The 15,768-nt window shown below is 46.4% G+C and overlaps 35 non-coding genes across 35 annotated transcripts; all 35 read left to right on the forward strand.

Moving 5' to 3' along the window:
* Positions 1-56: 56 nt before the first annotated feature.
* On the forward strand, positions 57-175 carry LOC149376647 (5S ribosomal RNA). Its single transcript, XR_016295172.1, has one exon. It is a non-coding gene; the product is annotated as a 5S ribosomal RNA (ribosomal RNA).
* Positions 176-509: 334 nt separating this feature from the next.
* LOC149376648 (5S ribosomal RNA) lies at positions 510-628 on the forward strand. Its single transcript, XR_016295105.1, has one exon. It is a non-coding gene; the product is annotated as a 5S ribosomal RNA (ribosomal RNA).
* A 334-nt stretch (positions 629-962) lies between these two features.
* On the forward strand, positions 963-1,081 carry LOC149376649 (5S ribosomal RNA). The gene has a single exon (XR_016294867.1). It is a non-coding gene; the product is annotated as a 5S ribosomal RNA (ribosomal RNA).
* A 335-nt stretch (positions 1,082-1,416) lies between these two features.
* On the forward strand, positions 1,417-1,535 carry LOC149376650 (5S ribosomal RNA). The gene has a single exon (XR_016295264.1). It is a non-coding gene; the product is annotated as a 5S ribosomal RNA (ribosomal RNA).
* Positions 1,536-1,869: 334 nt separating this feature from the next.
* Positions 1,870-1,988, forward strand: LOC149376651 (5S ribosomal RNA). The gene has a single exon (XR_016295300.1). It is a non-coding gene; the product is annotated as a 5S ribosomal RNA (ribosomal RNA).
* A 334-nt stretch (positions 1,989-2,322) lies between these two features.
* LOC149376652 (5S ribosomal RNA) lies at positions 2,323-2,441 on the forward strand. The gene has a single exon (XR_016295173.1). It is a non-coding gene; the product is annotated as a 5S ribosomal RNA (ribosomal RNA).
* A 334-nt stretch (positions 2,442-2,775) lies between these two features.
* LOC149376653 (5S ribosomal RNA) lies at positions 2,776-2,894 on the forward strand. The gene has a single exon (XR_016295106.1). It is a non-coding gene; the product is annotated as a 5S ribosomal RNA (ribosomal RNA).
* Positions 2,895-3,228: 334 nt separating this feature from the next.
* On the forward strand, positions 3,229-3,347 carry LOC149376654 (5S ribosomal RNA). The gene has a single exon (XR_016294868.1). It is a non-coding gene; the product is annotated as a 5S ribosomal RNA (ribosomal RNA).
* A 335-nt stretch (positions 3,348-3,682) lies between these two features.
* Positions 3,683-3,801, forward strand: LOC149376655 (5S ribosomal RNA). The gene has a single exon (XR_016295253.1). It is a non-coding gene; the product is annotated as a 5S ribosomal RNA (ribosomal RNA).
* Positions 3,802-4,135: 334 nt separating this feature from the next.
* LOC149376656 (5S ribosomal RNA) lies at positions 4,136-4,254 on the forward strand. Its single transcript, XR_016295301.1, has one exon. It is a non-coding gene; the product is annotated as a 5S ribosomal RNA (ribosomal RNA).
* Positions 4,255-4,588: 334 nt separating this feature from the next.
* On the forward strand, positions 4,589-4,707 carry LOC149376657 (5S ribosomal RNA). The gene has a single exon (XR_016295331.1). It is a non-coding gene; the product is annotated as a 5S ribosomal RNA (ribosomal RNA).
* Positions 4,708-5,041: 334 nt separating this feature from the next.
* On the forward strand, positions 5,042-5,160 carry LOC149376658 (5S ribosomal RNA). The gene has a single exon (XR_016295302.1). It is a non-coding gene; the product is annotated as a 5S ribosomal RNA (ribosomal RNA).
* Positions 5,161-5,494: 334 nt separating this feature from the next.
* Positions 5,495-5,613, forward strand: LOC149376659 (5S ribosomal RNA). Its single transcript, XR_016295333.1, has one exon. It is a non-coding gene; the product is annotated as a 5S ribosomal RNA (ribosomal RNA).
* Positions 5,614-5,947: 334 nt separating this feature from the next.
* On the forward strand, positions 5,948-6,066 carry LOC149376660 (5S ribosomal RNA). Its single transcript, XR_016294851.1, has one exon. It is a non-coding gene; the product is annotated as a 5S ribosomal RNA (ribosomal RNA).
* Positions 6,067-6,400: 334 nt separating this feature from the next.
* On the forward strand, positions 6,401-6,519 carry LOC149376661 (5S ribosomal RNA). Its single transcript, XR_016295334.1, has one exon. It is a non-coding gene; the product is annotated as a 5S ribosomal RNA (ribosomal RNA).
* A 334-nt stretch (positions 6,520-6,853) lies between these two features.
* On the forward strand, positions 6,854-6,972 carry LOC149376662 (5S ribosomal RNA). Its single transcript, XR_016295335.1, has one exon. It is a non-coding gene; the product is annotated as a 5S ribosomal RNA (ribosomal RNA).
* Positions 6,973-7,306: 334 nt separating this feature from the next.
* Positions 7,307-7,425, forward strand: LOC149376663 (5S ribosomal RNA). The gene has a single exon (XR_016294853.1). It is a non-coding gene; the product is annotated as a 5S ribosomal RNA (ribosomal RNA).
* A 334-nt stretch (positions 7,426-7,759) lies between these two features.
* LOC149376664 (5S ribosomal RNA) lies at positions 7,760-7,878 on the forward strand. The gene has a single exon (XR_016295232.1). It is a non-coding gene; the product is annotated as a 5S ribosomal RNA (ribosomal RNA).
* Positions 7,879-8,212: 334 nt separating this feature from the next.
* Positions 8,213-8,331, forward strand: LOC149376665 (5S ribosomal RNA). Its single transcript, XR_016294870.1, has one exon. It is a non-coding gene; the product is annotated as a 5S ribosomal RNA (ribosomal RNA).
* A 335-nt stretch (positions 8,332-8,666) lies between these two features.
* LOC149376666 (5S ribosomal RNA) lies at positions 8,667-8,785 on the forward strand. Its single transcript, XR_016294871.1, has one exon. It is a non-coding gene; the product is annotated as a 5S ribosomal RNA (ribosomal RNA).
* Positions 8,786-9,120: 335 nt separating this feature from the next.
* On the forward strand, positions 9,121-9,239 carry LOC149376667 (5S ribosomal RNA). Its single transcript, XR_016295303.1, has one exon. It is a non-coding gene; the product is annotated as a 5S ribosomal RNA (ribosomal RNA).
* A 334-nt stretch (positions 9,240-9,573) lies between these two features.
* LOC149376668 (5S ribosomal RNA) lies at positions 9,574-9,692 on the forward strand. The gene has a single exon (XR_016294850.1). It is a non-coding gene; the product is annotated as a 5S ribosomal RNA (ribosomal RNA).
* A 334-nt stretch (positions 9,693-10,026) lies between these two features.
* Positions 10,027-10,145, forward strand: LOC149376669 (5S ribosomal RNA). The gene has a single exon (XR_016295233.1). It is a non-coding gene; the product is annotated as a 5S ribosomal RNA (ribosomal RNA).
* Positions 10,146-10,479: 334 nt separating this feature from the next.
* Positions 10,480-10,598, forward strand: LOC149376670 (5S ribosomal RNA). Its single transcript, XR_016294847.1, has one exon. It is a non-coding gene; the product is annotated as a 5S ribosomal RNA (ribosomal RNA).
* A 335-nt stretch (positions 10,599-10,933) lies between these two features.
* Positions 10,934-11,052, forward strand: LOC149376671 (5S ribosomal RNA). The gene has a single exon (XR_016295318.1). It is a non-coding gene; the product is annotated as a 5S ribosomal RNA (ribosomal RNA).
* A 334-nt stretch (positions 11,053-11,386) lies between these two features.
* Positions 11,387-11,505, forward strand: LOC149376672 (5S ribosomal RNA). The gene has a single exon (XR_016295234.1). It is a non-coding gene; the product is annotated as a 5S ribosomal RNA (ribosomal RNA).
* A 334-nt stretch (positions 11,506-11,839) lies between these two features.
* On the forward strand, positions 11,840-11,958 carry LOC149376673 (5S ribosomal RNA). The gene has a single exon (XR_016294873.1). It is a non-coding gene; the product is annotated as a 5S ribosomal RNA (ribosomal RNA).
* A 335-nt stretch (positions 11,959-12,293) lies between these two features.
* Positions 12,294-12,412, forward strand: LOC149376674 (5S ribosomal RNA). The gene has a single exon (XR_016294799.1). It is a non-coding gene; the product is annotated as a 5S ribosomal RNA (ribosomal RNA).
* A 334-nt stretch (positions 12,413-12,746) lies between these two features.
* LOC149376675 (5S ribosomal RNA) lies at positions 12,747-12,865 on the forward strand. The gene has a single exon (XR_016295235.1). It is a non-coding gene; the product is annotated as a 5S ribosomal RNA (ribosomal RNA).
* Positions 12,866-13,199: 334 nt separating this feature from the next.
* Positions 13,200-13,318, forward strand: LOC149376676 (5S ribosomal RNA). Its single transcript, XR_016294969.1, has one exon. It is a non-coding gene; the product is annotated as a 5S ribosomal RNA (ribosomal RNA).
* A 334-nt stretch (positions 13,319-13,652) lies between these two features.
* On the forward strand, positions 13,653-13,771 carry LOC149376677 (5S ribosomal RNA). The gene has a single exon (XR_016294970.1). It is a non-coding gene; the product is annotated as a 5S ribosomal RNA (ribosomal RNA).
* Positions 13,772-14,105: 334 nt separating this feature from the next.
* LOC149376678 (5S ribosomal RNA) lies at positions 14,106-14,224 on the forward strand. Its single transcript, XR_016295355.1, has one exon. It is a non-coding gene; the product is annotated as a 5S ribosomal RNA (ribosomal RNA).
* Positions 14,225-14,558: 334 nt separating this feature from the next.
* On the forward strand, positions 14,559-14,677 carry LOC149376679 (5S ribosomal RNA). The gene has a single exon (XR_016295255.1). It is a non-coding gene; the product is annotated as a 5S ribosomal RNA (ribosomal RNA).
* Positions 14,678-15,011: 334 nt separating this feature from the next.
* On the forward strand, positions 15,012-15,130 carry LOC149376680 (5S ribosomal RNA). Its single transcript, XR_016295356.1, has one exon. It is a non-coding gene; the product is annotated as a 5S ribosomal RNA (ribosomal RNA).
* Positions 15,131-15,464: 334 nt separating this feature from the next.
* Positions 15,465-15,583, forward strand: LOC149376681 (5S ribosomal RNA). The gene has a single exon (XR_016295256.1). It is a non-coding gene; the product is annotated as a 5S ribosomal RNA (ribosomal RNA).
* Positions 15,584-15,768: the final 185 nt, after the last annotated feature.

Below are 15,768 nucleotides of genomic sequence, written 5' to 3' on the forward strand. Positions count from 1 at the left end.
GGCTTTTGGGAGTCGCGGCGTTGATTCTTATATAGATAATGCGCGCTAATGCTTGCGGATGCGATCATACCAGCACTAATGCACCGGATCCCATCAGAACTCCGAAGTTAAGCGTGTTTGGGCGAGAGTAGTACTAGGATGGGTGACCTCCTGGGAAGTCCTCGTGTTGCATCCCTCTTTTTTTGCGAATTATTTTTTTCGGAGGCCGAAACGATGGAATTTCACCAAAAATCGCTCCGAGCCTTGTTCAAATGCTCGTTTACGCATACAATTCACCGGTGAAAGTCGAAATTCCGGACCGAGGGCAAAATTTACGATTTTACCCTTCCCCCGTTCACCTTGTCGGAATTTCGCCGATCACTCTTCCGAAACCGTCCCAACGCGAAGATCGCGAAAAGTTATTAGGAATTCATATATTTTATGTGATTTTTGGTGCACCGAAGACGTAGTTATGGCTTTTGGGAGTCGCGGCGTTGATTCTTATATAGATAATGCGCGCTAATGCTTGCGGATGCGATCATACCAGCACTAATGCACCGGATCCCATCAGAACTCCGAAGTTAAGCGTGCTTGGGCGAGAGTAGTACTAGGATGGGTGACCTCCTGGGAAGTCCTCGTGTTGCATCCATCTTTTTTTGCGAATTATTTTTTTCGGAGGCCGAAACGTTGGAATTTCACCAAAAATCGCTCCGAGTCTTGTTCAAATGCCCGTTTACGCTTACAATTCACCGGTGAAAGTCGAAATTCCGGACCGAGGGCGAAATTTACGATTTTACCCTTCCCCCGTTCACCTTGTCGGAATTTCGCCGATCACTCTTCCGAAACCGTCCTAACGCGAAGATCGCGAAAAGATATTAGGAATTCATATATTTTATGTGATTTTTGGTGCACCGAAGACGTAGTTATGGCTTTTGGGAGTCGCGGCGTTGATTCTTATATAGATAATGCGCGCTAATGCTTGCGTATGCGATCATACCAGCACTAATGCACCGGATCCCATCAGAACTACGAAGTTAAGCGTGCTTGGGCAAGAGTAGTACTAGGATGGGTGACCTCCTGGGAAGTCCTCGTGTTGCATCCCTCTTTTTTTGCGAATTATTTTTTTTCGGAGGCCGAAACGATGGAATTTCACCAAAAATCGCTCCGAGCCTTGTTCAAATGCTCGTTTACGCATACAATTCACCGGTGAAAGTCGAAATTCCGAACCGAGGGCGAAATTTACGATTTTATCCTTCCCCCGTTCACCTTGTCGGAATTTCGCCGATCACTCTTCCGAAACCGTCCCAACGCGAAGATCGCGAAAAGTTATTAGGAATTCATATATTTTACGTGATTTTTGGTGCACCGAAGACGTAGTTATGGCTTTTGGGAGTCGCGGCGTTGATTCTTATATAGATAATGCGCGCTAATGCTTGCGGATGCGATCATACCAGCACTAATGCACCGGATCCCATCAGAACTCCGAAGTTAAGCGTGCTTGGGCGAGAGTACTACTAGGATGGGTGACCTCCTGGGAAGTCCTCGTGTTGCATCCCTCTTTTTTTGCGAATTATTTTTTTCGGAGGCCGAAACGTTGGAATTTCACCAAAAATCGCTCCGAGTCTTGTTCAAATGCCCGTTTACGCTTACAATTCACCGGTGAAAGTCGAAATTCCGGACCGAGGGCGAAATTTACGATTTTACCCTTCCCCCGTTCACCTTGTCGGAATTTCGCCGATCACTCTTCCGAAACCGTCCCAACGCGAAGATCGCGAAAAGATATTAGGAATTCATATATTTTATGTGATTTTTGGTGCACCGAAGACGTAGTTATGGCTTTTGGGAGTCGCGGCGTTGATTATTATATAGATAATGCGCGCTAATGCTTGCGGATGCGATCATACCAGCACTAATGCACCGGATCCCATCAGAACTACGAAGTTAAGCGTGCTTGGGCGAGAGTAGTACTAGGATGGGTGACCTCCTGGGAAGTCCTCGTGTTGCATCCCTCTTTTTTTGCGAATTATTTTTTTCGGAGGCCGAAACGATGGAATTTCACCAAAAATCGCTCCGAGCCTTGTTCAAATGCTCGTTTACGCATACAATTCACCGGTGAAAGTCGAAATTCCGGACCGAGGGCGAAATTTACGATTTTACCCTTCCCCCGTTCACCTAGTCGGAATTTCGCCGATCACTCTTCCGAAACCGTCCCAACGCGAAGATCGCGAAAAGTTATTAGGAATTCATATATTTTATGTGATTTTTGGTGCACCGAAGACGTAGTTATGGCTTTTGGGAGTCGCGGCGTTGATTCTTATATAGATAATGCGCGCTAATGCTTGCGGATGCGATCATACCAGCACTAATGCACCGGATCCCATCAGAACTCCGAAGTTAAGCGTGTTTGGGCGAGAGTAGTACTAGGATGGGTGACCTCCTGGGAAGTCCTCGTGTTGCATCCCTCTTTTTTTGCGAATTATTTTTTTCGGAGGCCGAAACGATGGAATTTCACCAAAAATCGCTCCGAGCCTTGTTCAAATGCTCGTTTACGCATACAATTCACCGGTGAAAGTCGAAATTCCGGACCGAGGGCGAAATTTACGATTTTACCCTTCCCCCGTTCACCTTGTCGGAATTTCGCCGATCACTCTTCCGAAACCGTCCCAACGCGAAGATTGCGAAAAGTTATTAGGAATTCATATATTTTATGTGATTTTTGGTGCACCGAAGACGTAGTTATGGCTTTTGGGAGTCGCGGCGTTGATTCTTATATAGATAATGCGCGCTAATGCTTGCGGATGCGATCATACCAGCACTAATGCACCGGATCCCATCAGAACTCCGAAGTTAAGCGTGCTTGGGCGAGAGTAGTACTAGGATGGGTGACCTCCTGGGAAGTCCTCGTGTTGCATCCATCTTTTTTTGCGAATTATTTTTTTCGGAGGCCGAAACGTTGGAATTTCACCAAAAATCGCTCCGAGTCTTGTTCAAATGCCCGTTTACGCTTACAATTCACCGGTGAAAGTCGAAATTCCGGACCGAGGGCGAAATTTACGATTTTACCCTTCCCCCGTTCACCTTGTCGGAATTTCGCCGATCACTCTTCCGAAACCGTCCTAACGCGAAGATCGCGAAAAGATATTAGGAATTCACATATTTTATGTGATTTTTGGTGCACCGAAGACGTAGTTATGGCTTTTGGGAGTCGCGGCGTTGATTCTTATATAGATAATGCGCGCTAATGCTTGCGTATGCGATCATACCAGCACTAATGCACCGGATCCCATCAGAACTACGAAGTTAAGCGTGCTTGGGCAAGAGTAGTACTAGGATGGGTGACCTCCTGGGAAGTCCTCGTGTTGCATCCCTCTTTTTTTGCGAATTATTTTTTTTCGGAGGCCGAAACGATGGAATTTCACCAAAAATCGCTCCGAGCCTTGTTCAAATGCTCGTTTACGCATACAATTCACCGGTGAAAGTCGAAATTCCGAACCGAGGGCGAAATTTACGATTTTATCCTTCCCCCGTTCACCTTGTCGGAATTTCGCCGATCACTCTTCCGAAACCGTCCCAACGCGAAGATCGCGAAAAGTTATTAGGAATTCATATATTTTATGTGATTTTTGGTGCACCGAAGACGTAGTTATGGCTTTTGGGAGTCGCGGCGTTGATTCTTATATAGATAATGCGCGCTAATGCTTGCGGATGCGATCATACCAGCACTAATGCACCGGATCCCATCAGAACTCCGAAGTTAAGCGTGCTAGGGCGAGAGTACTACTAGGATGGGTGACCTCCTGGGAAGTCCTCGTGTTGCATCCCTCTTTTTTTGCGAATTATTTTTTTCGGAGGCCGAAACGTTGGAATTTCACCAAAAATCGCTCCGAGTCTTGTTCAAATGCCCGTTTACGCTTACAATTCACCGGTGAAAGTCGAAATTCCGGACCGAGGGCGAAATTTACGATTTTACCCTTCCCCCGTTCACCTTGTCGGAATTTCGCCGATCACTCTTCCGAAACCGTCCCAACGCGAAGATCGCGAAAAGATATTAGGAATTCATATATTTTATGTGATTTTTGGTGCACCGAAGACGTAGTTATGGCTTTTGGGAGTCGCGGCGTTGATTATTATATAGATAATGCGCGCTAATGCTTGCGGATGCGATCATACCAGCACTAATGCACCGGATCCCATCAGAACTACGAAGTTAAGCGTGCTTGGGCGAGAGTAGTACTAGGATGGGTGACCTCCTGGGAAGTCCTCGTGTTGCATCCCTCTTTTTTTGCGAATTATTTTTTTCGGAGGCCGAAACGATGGAATTTCACCAAAAATCGCTCCGAGCCTTGTTCAAATGCTCGTTTACGCATACAATTCACCGGTGAAAGTCGAAATTCCGGACCGAGGGCGAAATTTACGATTTTACCCTTCCCCCGTTCACCTAGTCGGAATTTCGCCGATCACTCTTCCGAAACCGTCCCAACGCGAAGATCGCGAAAAGTTATTAGGAATTCATATATTTTATGTGATTTTTGGTGCACCGAAGACGTAGTTATGGCTTTTGGGAGTCGCGGCGTTGATTCTTATATAGATAATGCGCGCTAATGCTTGCGGATGCGATCATACCAGCACTAATGCACCGCATCCCATCAGAACTACGAAGTTAAGCGTGCTTGGGCGAGAGTAGTACTAGGATGGGTGACCTCCTGGGAAGTCCTCGTGTTGCATCCCTCTTTTTTTGCGAATTATTTTTTTCGGAGGCCGAAACGTTGGAATTTCACCAAAAATCGCTCCGAGTCTTGTTCAAATGCCCGTTTACGCTTACAATTCACCGGTGAAAGTCGAAATTCCGGACCGAGGGCGAAATTTACGATTTTACCCTTCCCCCGTTCACCTTGTCGGAATTTCGCCGATCACTCTTCCGAAACCGTCCCAACGCGAAGATCGCGAAAAGATATTAGGAATTCATATATTTTATGTGATTTTTGGTGCACCGAAGACGTAGTTATGGCTTTTGGGAGTCGCGGCGTTGATTATTATATAGATAATGCGCGCTAATGCTTGCGGATGCGATCATACCAGCACTAATGCACCGGATCCCATCAGAACTACGAAGTTAAGCGTGCTTGGGCGAGAGTAGTACTAGGATGGGTGACCTCCTGGGAAGTCCTCGTGTTGCATCCCTCTTTTTTTGCGAATTATTTTTTTCGGAGGCCGAAACGATGGAATTTCACCAAAAATCGCTCCGAGCCTTGTTCAAATGCTCGTTTACGCATACAATTCACCGGTGAAAGTCGAAATTCCGGACCGAGGGCGAAATTTACGATTTTACCCTTCCCCCGTTCACCTAGTCGGAATTTCGCCGATCACTCTTCCGAAACCGTCCCAACGCGAAGATCGCGAAAAGTTATTAGGAATTCATATATTTTATGTGATTTTTGGTGCACCGAAGACGTAGTTATGGCTTTTGGGAGTCGCGGCGTTGATTCTTATATAGATAATGCGCGCTAATGCTTGCGGATGCGATCATACCAGCACTAATGCACCGCATCCCATCAGAACTACGAAGTTAAGCGTGCTTGGGCGAGAGTAGTACTAGGATGGGTGACCTCCTGGGAAGTCCTCGTGTTGCATCCCTCTTTTTTTGCGAATTATTTTTTTCGGAGGCCGAAACGTTGGAATTTCACCAAAAATCGCTCCGAGTCTTGTTCAAATGCCCGTTTACGCTTACAATTCACCGGTGAAAGTCGAAATTCCGGACCGAGGGCGAAATTTACGATTTTACCCTTCCCCCGTTCACCTTGTCGGAATTTCGCCGATCACTCTTCCGAAACCGTCCCAACGCGAAGATCGCGAAAAGTTATTAGGAATTCATATATTTTATGTGATTTTTGGTGCACCGAAGACGTAGTTATGGCTTTTGGGAGTCGCGGCGTTGATTCTTATATAGATAATGCGCGCTAATGCTTGCGGATGCGATCATATCAGCACTAATGCACCGTATCCCATCAGAACTCCGAAGTTAAGCATGCTTGGGCGAGAGTAGTACTAGGATGGGTGACCTCCTGGGAAGTCCTCGTGTTGCATCCCTCTTTTTTTGCGAATTATTTTTTTCGGAGGCCGAAACGTTGGAATTTCACCAAAAATCGCTCCGAGTCTTGTTCAAATGCCCGTTTACGCTTACAATTCACCGGTGAAAGTCGAAATTCCGGACCGAGGGCGAAATTTACGATTTTACCCTTCCCCCGTTCACCTTGTCGGAATTTCGCCGATCACTCTTCCGAAACCGTCCCAACGCGAAGATCGCGAAAAGTTATTAGGAATTCATATATTTTATGTGATTTTTGGTGCACCGAAGACGTAGTTATGGCTTTTGGGAGTCGCGGCGTTGATTCTTATATAGATAATGCGCGCTAATGCTTGCGGATGCGATCATACCAGCACTAATGCACCGCATCCCATCAGAACTACGAAGTTAAGCGTGCTTGGGCGAGAGTAGTACTAGGATGGGTGACCTCCTGGGAAGTCCTCGTGTTGCATCCCTCTTTTTTTGCGAATTATTTTTTTCGGAGGCCGAAACGATGGAATTTCACCAAAAATCGCTCCGAGCCTTGTTCAAATGCTCGTTTACGCATACAATTCACCGGTGAAAGTCGAAATTCCGGACCGAGGGCGAAATTTACGATTTTACCCTTCCCCCGTTCACCTAGTCGGAATTTCGCCGATCACTCTTCCGAAACCGTCCCAACGCGAAGATCGCGAAAAGTTATTAGGAATTCATATATTTTATGTGATTTTTGGTGCACCGAAGACGTAGTTATGGCTTTTGGGAGTCGCGGCGTTGATTCTTATATAGATAATGCGCGCTAATGCTTGCGGATGCGATCATACCAGCACTAATGCACCGCATCCCATCAGAACTACGAAGTTAAGCGTGCTTGGGCGAGAGTAGTACTAGGATGGGTGACCTCCTGGGAAGTCCTCGTGTTGCATCCCTCTTTTTTTGCGAATTATTTTTTTCGGAGGCCGAAACGTTGGAATTTCACCAAAAATCGCTCCGAGTCTTGTTCAAATGCCCGTTTACGCTTACAATTCACCGGTGAAAGTCGAAATTCCGGACCGAGGGCGAAATTTACGATTTTACCCTTCCCCCGTTCACCTTGTCGGAATTTCGCCGATCACTCTTCCGAAACCGTCCCAACGCGAAGATCGCGAAAAGTTATTAGGAATTCATATATTTTATGTGATTTTTGGTGCACCGAAGACGTAGTTATGGCTTTTGGGAGTCGCGGCGTTGATTCTTATATAGATAATGCGCGCTAATGCTTGCGGATGCGATCATATCAGCACTAATGCACCGTATCCCATCAGAACTCCGAAGTTAAGCATGCTTGGGCGAGAGTAGTACTAGGATGGGTGACCTCCTGGGAAGTCCTCGTGTTGCATCCCTCTTTTTTTGCGAATTATTTTTTTCGGAGGCCGAAACGTTGGAATTTCACCAAAAATCGCTCCGAGTCTTGTTCAAATGCCCGTTTACGCTTACAATTCACCGGTGAAAGTCGAAATTCCGGACCGAGGGCGAAATTTACGATTTTACCCTTCCCCCGTTCACCTTGTCGGAATTTCGCCGATCACTCTTCCGAAACCGTCCCAACGCGAAGATCGCGAAAAGTTATTAGGAATTCATATATTTTATGTGATTTTTGGTGCACCGAAGACGTAGTTATGGCTTTTGGGAGTCGCGGCGTTGATTCTTATATAGATAATGCGCGCTAATGCTTGCGGATGCGATCATACCAGCACTAATGCACCGGATCCCATCAGAACTCCGAAGTTAAGCGTCCTTGGGCGAGAGTAGTACTAGGATGGGTGACCTCCTGGGAAGTCCTCGTGTTGCATCCCTCTTTTTTTGCGAATTATTTTTTTCGGAGGCCGAAACGTTGGAATTTCACCAAAAATCGCTCCGAGTCTTGTTCAAATGCCCGTTTACGCTTACAATTCACCGGTGAAAGTCGAAATTCCGGACCGAGGGCGAAATTTACGATTTTACCCTTCCCCCGTTCACCTAGTCGGAATTTCGCCGATCACTCTTCCGAAACCGTCCCAACGCGAAGATCGCGAAAAGATATTAGGAATTCATATATTTTATGTGATTTTTGGTGCACCGAAGACGTAGTTATGGCTTTTGGGAGTCGCGGCGTTGATTCTTATATAGATAATGCGCGCTAATGCTTGCGTATGCGATCATACCAGCACTAATGCACCGGATCCCATCAGAACTACGAAGTTAAGCGTGCTTGGGCAAGAGTAGTACTAGGATGGGTGACCTCCTGGGAAGTCCTCGTGTTGCATCCCTCTTTTTTTGCGAATTATTTTTTTTCGGAGGCCGAAACGATGGAATTTCACCAAAAATCGCTCCGAGCCTTGTTCAAATGCTCGTTTACGCATACAATTCACCGGTGAAAGTCGAAATTCCGGACCGAGGGCGAAATTTACGATTTTACCCTTCCCCCGTTCACCTTGTCGGAATTTCGCCGATCACTCTTCCGAAACCGTCCCAACGCGAAGATCGCGAAAAGATATTAGGAATTCATATATTTTATGTGATTTTTGGTGCACCGAAGACGTAGTTATGGCTTTTGGGAGTCGCGGCGTTGATTCTTATATAGATAATGCGCGCTAATGCTTGCGTATGCGATCATACCAGCACTAATGCACCGGATCCCATCAGAACTACGAAGTTAAGCGTGCTTGGGCAAGAGTAGTACTAGGATGGGTGACCTCCTGGGAAGTCCTCGTGTTGCATCCCTCTTTTTTTGCGAATTATTTTTTTTCGGAGGCCGAAACGATGGAATTTCACCAAAAATCGCTCCGAGCCTTGTTCAAATGCTCGTTTACGCATACAATTCACCGGTGAAAGTCGAAATTCCGGACCGAGGGCGAAATTTACGATTTTATCCTTCCCCCGTTCACCTTGTCGGAATTTCGCCGATCACTCTTCCGAAACCGTCCCAACGCGAAGATCGCGAAAAGTTATTAGGAATTCATATATTTTATGTGATTTTTGGTGCACCGAAGACGTAGTTATGGCTTTTGGGAGTCGCGGCGTTGATTCTTATATAGATAATGCGCGCTAATGCTTGCGGATGCGATCATACCAGCACTAATGCACCGGATCCCATCAGAACTACGAAGTTAAGCGTGCTTGGGCGAGAGTAGTACTAGGATGGGTGACCTCCTGGGAAGTCCTCGTGTTGCATCCCTCTTTTTTTGCGAATTATTTTTTTCGGAGGCCGAAACGTTGGAATTTCACCAAAAATCGCTCCGAGTCTTGTTCAAATGCCCGTTTACGCTTACAATTCACCGGTGAAAGTCGAAATTCCGGACCGAGGGCGAAATTTACGATTTTACCCTTCCCCCGTTCACCTTGTCGGAATTTCGCCGATCACTCTTCCGAAACCGTCCCAACGCGAAGATCGCGAAAAGTTATTAGGAATTCATATATTTTATGTGATTTTTGGTGCACCGAAGACGTAGTTATGGCTTTTGGGAGTCGCGGCGTTGATTCTTATATAGATAATGCGCGCTAATGCTTGCGGATGCGATCATACCAGCACTAATGCACCGTATCCCATCAGAACTCCGAAGTTAAGCGTGCTTGGGCGAGAGTAGTACTAGGATGGGTGACGTCCTGGGAAGTCCTCGTGTTGCATCCCTCTTTTATTGCGAATTATTTTTTTCGGAGGCCGAAACGTTGGAATTTCACCAAAAATCGCTCCGAGCCTTGTTCAAATGCCCGTTTACGCTTACAATTCACCGGTGAAAGTCGAAATTCCGGACCGAGGGCGAAATTTACGATTTTACCCTTCCCCCGTTCACCTTGTCGGAATTTCGCCGATCACTCTTCCGAAACCATCCAAACGCGAAGATCGCGAAAAGTTATTAGGAATTCAAATATTTTATGTGATTTTTGGTGCACCGAAGACGTAGTTATGGCTTTTGGGAGTCGCGGCGTTGATTCTTATATAGATAATGCGCGCTAATGCTTGCGGATGCGATCATACCAGCACTAATGCACCGGATCCCATCAGAACTCCGAAGTTAAGCGTCCTTGGGCGAGAGTAGTACTAGGATGGGTGACCTCCTGGGAAGTCCTCGTGTTGCATCCCTCTTTTTTTGCGAATTATCTTTTTCGGAGGCCGAAACGTTGGAATTTCACCAAAAATCGCTCCGAGTCTTGTTCAAATGCCCGTTTACGCTTACAATTCACCGGTGAAAGTCGAAATTCCGGACCGAGGGCGAAATTTACGATTTTACCCTTCCCCCGTTCACCTTGTCGGAATTTCGCCGATCACTCTTCCGAAACCGTCCCAACGCGAAGATCGCGAAAAGATATTAGGAATTCATATATTTTATGTGATTTTTGGTGCACCGAAGACGTAGTTATGGCTTTTGGGAGTCGCGGCGTTGATTCTTATATAGATAATGCGCGCTAATGCTTGCGGATGCGATCATACCAGCACTAATGCACCGGATCCCATCAGAACTACGAAGTTAAGCGTGCTTGGGCAAGAATAGTACTAGGATGGGTGACCTCCTGGGAAGTCCTCGTGTTGCATCCCTCTTTTTTTGCGAATTATTTTTTTTCGGAGGCCGAAACGATGGAATTTCACCAAAAATCGCTCCGAGTCTTGTTCAAATGCCCGTTTACGCATACAATTCACCGGTGAAAGTCGAAATTCCGGACCGAGGGCGAAATTTACGATTTTACCCTTCCCCCGTTCACCTTGTCGGAATTTCGCCGATCACTCTTCCGAAACCGTCCCAACGCGAAGATCGCGAAAAGTTATTAGGAATTCATATATTTTATGTGATTTTTGGTGCACCGAAGACGTAGTTATGGCTTTTGGGAGTCGCGGCGTTGATTCTTATATAGATAATGCGCGCTAATGCTTGCGGATGCGATCATACCAGCACTAATGCACCGTATCCCATCAGAACTCCGAAGTTAAGCGTGCTTGGGCGAGAGTAGTACTAGGATGGGTGACCTCCTGGGAAGTCCTCGTGTTGCATCCCTCTTTTATTGCGAATTATTTTTTTCGGAGGCCGAAACGTTGGAATTTCACCAAAAATCGCTCCGAGTCTTGTTCAAATGCCCGTTTACGCTTACAATTCACCGGTGAAAGTCGAAATTCCGGACCGAGGGCGAAATTTACGATTTTACCCTTCCCCCGTTCACCTTGTCGGAATTTCGCCGATCACTCTTCCGAAACCATCCAAACGCGAAGATCGCGAAAAGTTATTAGGAATTCAAATATTTTATGTGATTTTTGGTGCACCGAAGACGTAGTTATGGCTTTTGGGAGTCGCGGCGTTGATTCTTATATAGATAATGCGCGCTAATGCTTGCGGATGCGATCATACCAGCACTAATGCACCGGATCCCATCAGAACTCCGAAGTTAAGCGTCCTTGGGCGAGAGTAGTACTAGGATGGGTGACCTCCTGGGAAGTCCTCGTGTTGCATCCCTCTTTTTTTGCGAATTATTTTTTTCGGAGGCCGAAACGTTGGAATTTCACCAAAAATCGCTCCGAGTCTTGTTCAAATGCCCGTTTACGCTTACAATTCACCGGTGAAAGTCGAAATTCCGGACCGAGGGCGAAATTTACGATTTTACCCTTCCCCCGTTCACCTTGTCGGAATTTCGCCGATCACTCTTCCGAAACCGTCCCAACGCGAAGATCGCGAAAAGATATTAGGAATTCATATATTTTATGTGATTTTTGGTGCACCGAAGACGTAGTTATGGCTTTTGGGAGTCGCGGCGTTGATTCTTATATAGATAATGCGCGCTAATGCTTGCGTATGCGATCATACCAGCACTAATGCACCGGATCCCATCAGAACTACGAAGTTAAGCGTGCTTGGGCAAGAATAGTACTAGGATGGGTGACCTCCTGGGAAGTCCTCGTGTTGCATCCCTCTTTTTTTGCGAATTATTTTTTTTCGGAGGCCGAAACGATGGAATTTCACCAAAAATCGCTCCGAGCCTTGTTCAAATGCTCGTTTACGCATACAATTCACCGGTGAAAGTCGAAATTCCGGACCGAGGGCGAAATTTACGATTTTATCCTTCCCCCGTTCACCTTGTCGGAATTTCGCCGATCACTCTTCCGAAACCGTCCCAACGCGAAGATCGCGAAAAGTTATTAGGAATTCATATATTTTATGTGATTTTTGGTGCACCGAAGACGTAGTTATGGCTTTTGGGAGTCGCGGCGTTGATTCTTATATAGATAATGCGCGCTAATGCTTGCGGATGCGATCATACCAGCACTAATGCACCGGATCCCATCAGAGTTCCGAAGTTAAGTGTGCTTGGGCGAGAGTAGTACTAGGATGGGTGACCTCCTGGGAAGTCCTCGTATTGCATCCCTCTTTTTTTGCGAATTATTTTTTTCGGAGGCCGAAACGTTGGAATTTCACCAAAAATCGCAAAGACTCTTGTTCAAATGCCCGTTTACGCTTACAATTCACCGGTGAAAGTCGAAATTCCGGACCGAGGGCGAAATTTACGATTTTACCCTTCCCCCGTTCACCTTGTCGGAATTTCGCCGATCACTCTTCCGAAACCGTCCCAACGCGAAGATCGCGAAAAGATATTAGGAATTCATATATTTTATGTGATTTTTGGTGCACCGAAGACGTAGTTATGGCTTTTGGGAGTCGCGGCGTTGATTATTATATAGATAATGCGCGCTAATGCTTGCGGATGCGATCATACCAGCACTAATGCACCGGATCCCATCAGAACTCCGAAGTTAAGCGTCCTTGGGCGAGAGTAGTACTAGGATGGGTGACCTCCTGGGAAGTCCTCGTGTTGCATCCCTCTTTTTTTGCGAATTATTTTTTTCGGAGGCCGAAACGTTGGAATTTCACCAAAAATCGCTCCAAGTCTTGTTCAAATGCCCGTTTACGCTTACAATTCACCGGTGAAAGTCGAAATTCCGGACCGAGGGCGAAATTTACGATTTTACCCTTCCCCCGTTCACCTTGTCGGAATTTCGCCGATCACTCTTCCGAAACCGTCCAAACGCGAAGATCGCGAAAAGTTATTAGGAATTCAAATATTTTATGTGATTTTTGGTGCACCGAAGACGTAGTTATGGCTTTTGGGAGTCGCGGCGTTGATTCTTATATAGATAATGCGCGCTAATGCTTGCGGATGCGATCATACCAGCACTAATGCACCGGATCCCATCAGAACTCCGAAGTTAAGCGTGCTTGGGCGAGAGTAGTACTAGGATGGGTGACCTCCTGGGAAGTCCTCGTGTTGCATCCCTCTTTTTTTGCGAATTATTTTTTTCGGAGGCCGAAACGTTGGAATTTCACCAAAAATCGCTCCGAGTCTTGTTCAAATGCCCGTTTACGCTTACAATTCACCGGTGAAAGTCGAAATTCCGGACCGAGGGCGAAATTTACGATTTTACCCTTCCCCCGTTCACCTTGTCGGAATTTCGCCGATCACTCTTCCGAAACCGTCCCAACGCGAAGATCGCGAAAAGTTATTAGGAATTCATATATTTTATGTGATTTTTGGTGCACCGAAGACGTAGTTATGGCTTTTGGGAGTCGCGGCGTTGATTCTTATATAGATAATGCGCGCTAATGCTTGCGGATGCGATCATACCAGCACTAATGCACCGGATCCCATCAGAACTCCGAAGTTAAGCGTGCTTGGGCGAGAGTAGTACTAGGATGGGTGACCTCCTGGGAAGTCCTCGTGTTGCATCCCTCTTTTTTTGCGAATTATTTTTTTCGGAGGCCGAAACGATGGAATTTCACCAAAAATCGCTCCGAGTCTTGTTCAAATGCCCGTTTACGCTTACAATTCACCGGTGAAAGTCGAAATTCCGGACCGAGGGCGAAATTTACGATTTTACCCTTCCCCCGTTCACCTTGTCGGAATTTCGCCGATCACTCTTCCGAAACCGTCCAAACGCGAAGATCGCGAAAAGTTATTAGGAATTCAAATATTTTATGTGATTTTTGGTGCACCGAAGACGTAGTTATGGCTTTTGGGAGTCGCGGCGTTGATTCTTATATAGATAATGCGCGCTAATGCTTGCGGATGCGATCATACCAGCACTAATGCACCGGATCCCATTAGAACTACGAAGTTAAGCGTGCTTGGGCGAGAGTAGTACTAGGATGGGTGACCTCCTGGGAAGTCCTCGTGTTGCATCCCTCTTTTTTTGCGAATTATTTTTTTCGGAGGCCGAAACGATGGAATTTCACCAAAAATCGTTCCGAGCCTTGTTCAAATGCTCGTTTACGCATACAATTCACCGGTGAAAGTCGAAATTCCGGACCGAGGGCGAAATTTACGATTTTACCCTTCCCCCGTTCACCTTGTCGGAATTTCGCCGATCACTCTTCCGAAACCGTCCCAACGCGAAGATCGCGAAAAGTTATTAGGAATTCATATATTTTATGTTATTTTTGGTGCACCGAAGACGTAGTTATGGCTTTTGGGAGTCGCGGCGTTGATTCTTATATAGATAATGCGCGCTAATGCTTGCGGATGCGATCATACCAGCACTAATGCACAGGATCCCATCAGAACTCCGAAGTTAAGCGTGCTTGGGCGAGAGTAGTACTAGGATGGGTGACCTCCTGGGAAGTCCTCGTGTTGCATCCCTCTTTTTTTGCGAATTATTTTTTTCGGAGGCCGAAACGTTGGAATTTCACCAAAAATCGCTCCGAGTCTTGTTCAAATGCCCGTTTACGCTTACAATTCACCGGTGAAAGTCGAAATTCCGGACCGAGGGCGAAATTTACGATTTTACCCTTCCCCCGTTCACCTTGTCGGAATTTTGCCGATCACTCTTCCGAAACCGTCCAAACGCGAAGATCGCGAAAAGTTATTAGGAATTCAAATATTTTATGTGATTTTTGGTGCACCGAAGACGTAGTTATGGCTTTTGGGAGTCGCGGCGTTGATTCTTATATAGATAATGCGCGCTAATGCTTGCGGATGCGATCATACCAGCACTAATGCACCGGATCCCATTAGAACTACGAAGTTAAGCGTGCTTGGGCGAGAGTAGTACTAGGATGGGTGACCTCCTGGGAAGTCCTCGTGTTGCATCCCTCTTTTTTTGCGAATTATTTTTTTCGGAGGCCGAAACGATGGAATTTCACCAAAAATCGCTCCGAGCCTTGTTCAAATGCTCGTTTACGCATACAATTCACCGGTGAAAGTCGAAATTCCGGACCGAGGGCGAAATTTACGATTTTACCCTTCCCCCGTTCACCTTGTCGGAATTTCGCCGATCACTCTTCCGAAACCCTCCCAACGCGAAGATCGCGAAAAGTTATTAGGAATTCATATATTTTATGTGATTTTTGGTGCACCGAAGACGTAGTTATGGCTTTTGGGAGTCGCGGCGTTGATTCTTATATAGATAATGCGCGCTAATGCTTGCGGATGCGATCATACCAGCACTAATGCACAGGATCCCATCAGAACTCCGAAGTTAAGCGTGCTTGGGCGAGAGTAGTACTAGGATGGGTGACCTCCTGGGAAGTCCTCGTGTTGCATCCCTCTTTTTTTGCGAATTATTTTTTTCGGAGGCCGAAACGTTGGAATTTCACCAAAAATCGCTCCGAGTCTTGTTCAAATGCCCGTTTACGCTTACAATTCACCGGTGAAAGTCGAAATTCCGGACCGAGGGCGAAATTTACGATTTTACCCTTCCCCCGTTCACCTTGTCGGAATTTCGCCGATCA

Source organism: Urtica dioica, unplaced genomic scaffold, assembly GCF_054948205.1.
Source record: "Urtica dioica subsp. dioica isolate 48M unplaced genomic scaffold, U.dioica_male_clone48M_v1_H2 Urtica_dioica_male_H2_contig_17, whole genome shotgun sequence".
NCBI classification, from domain to species: Eukaryota; Viridiplantae; Streptophyta; class Magnoliopsida; order Rosales; family Urticaceae; genus Urtica; species Urtica dioica.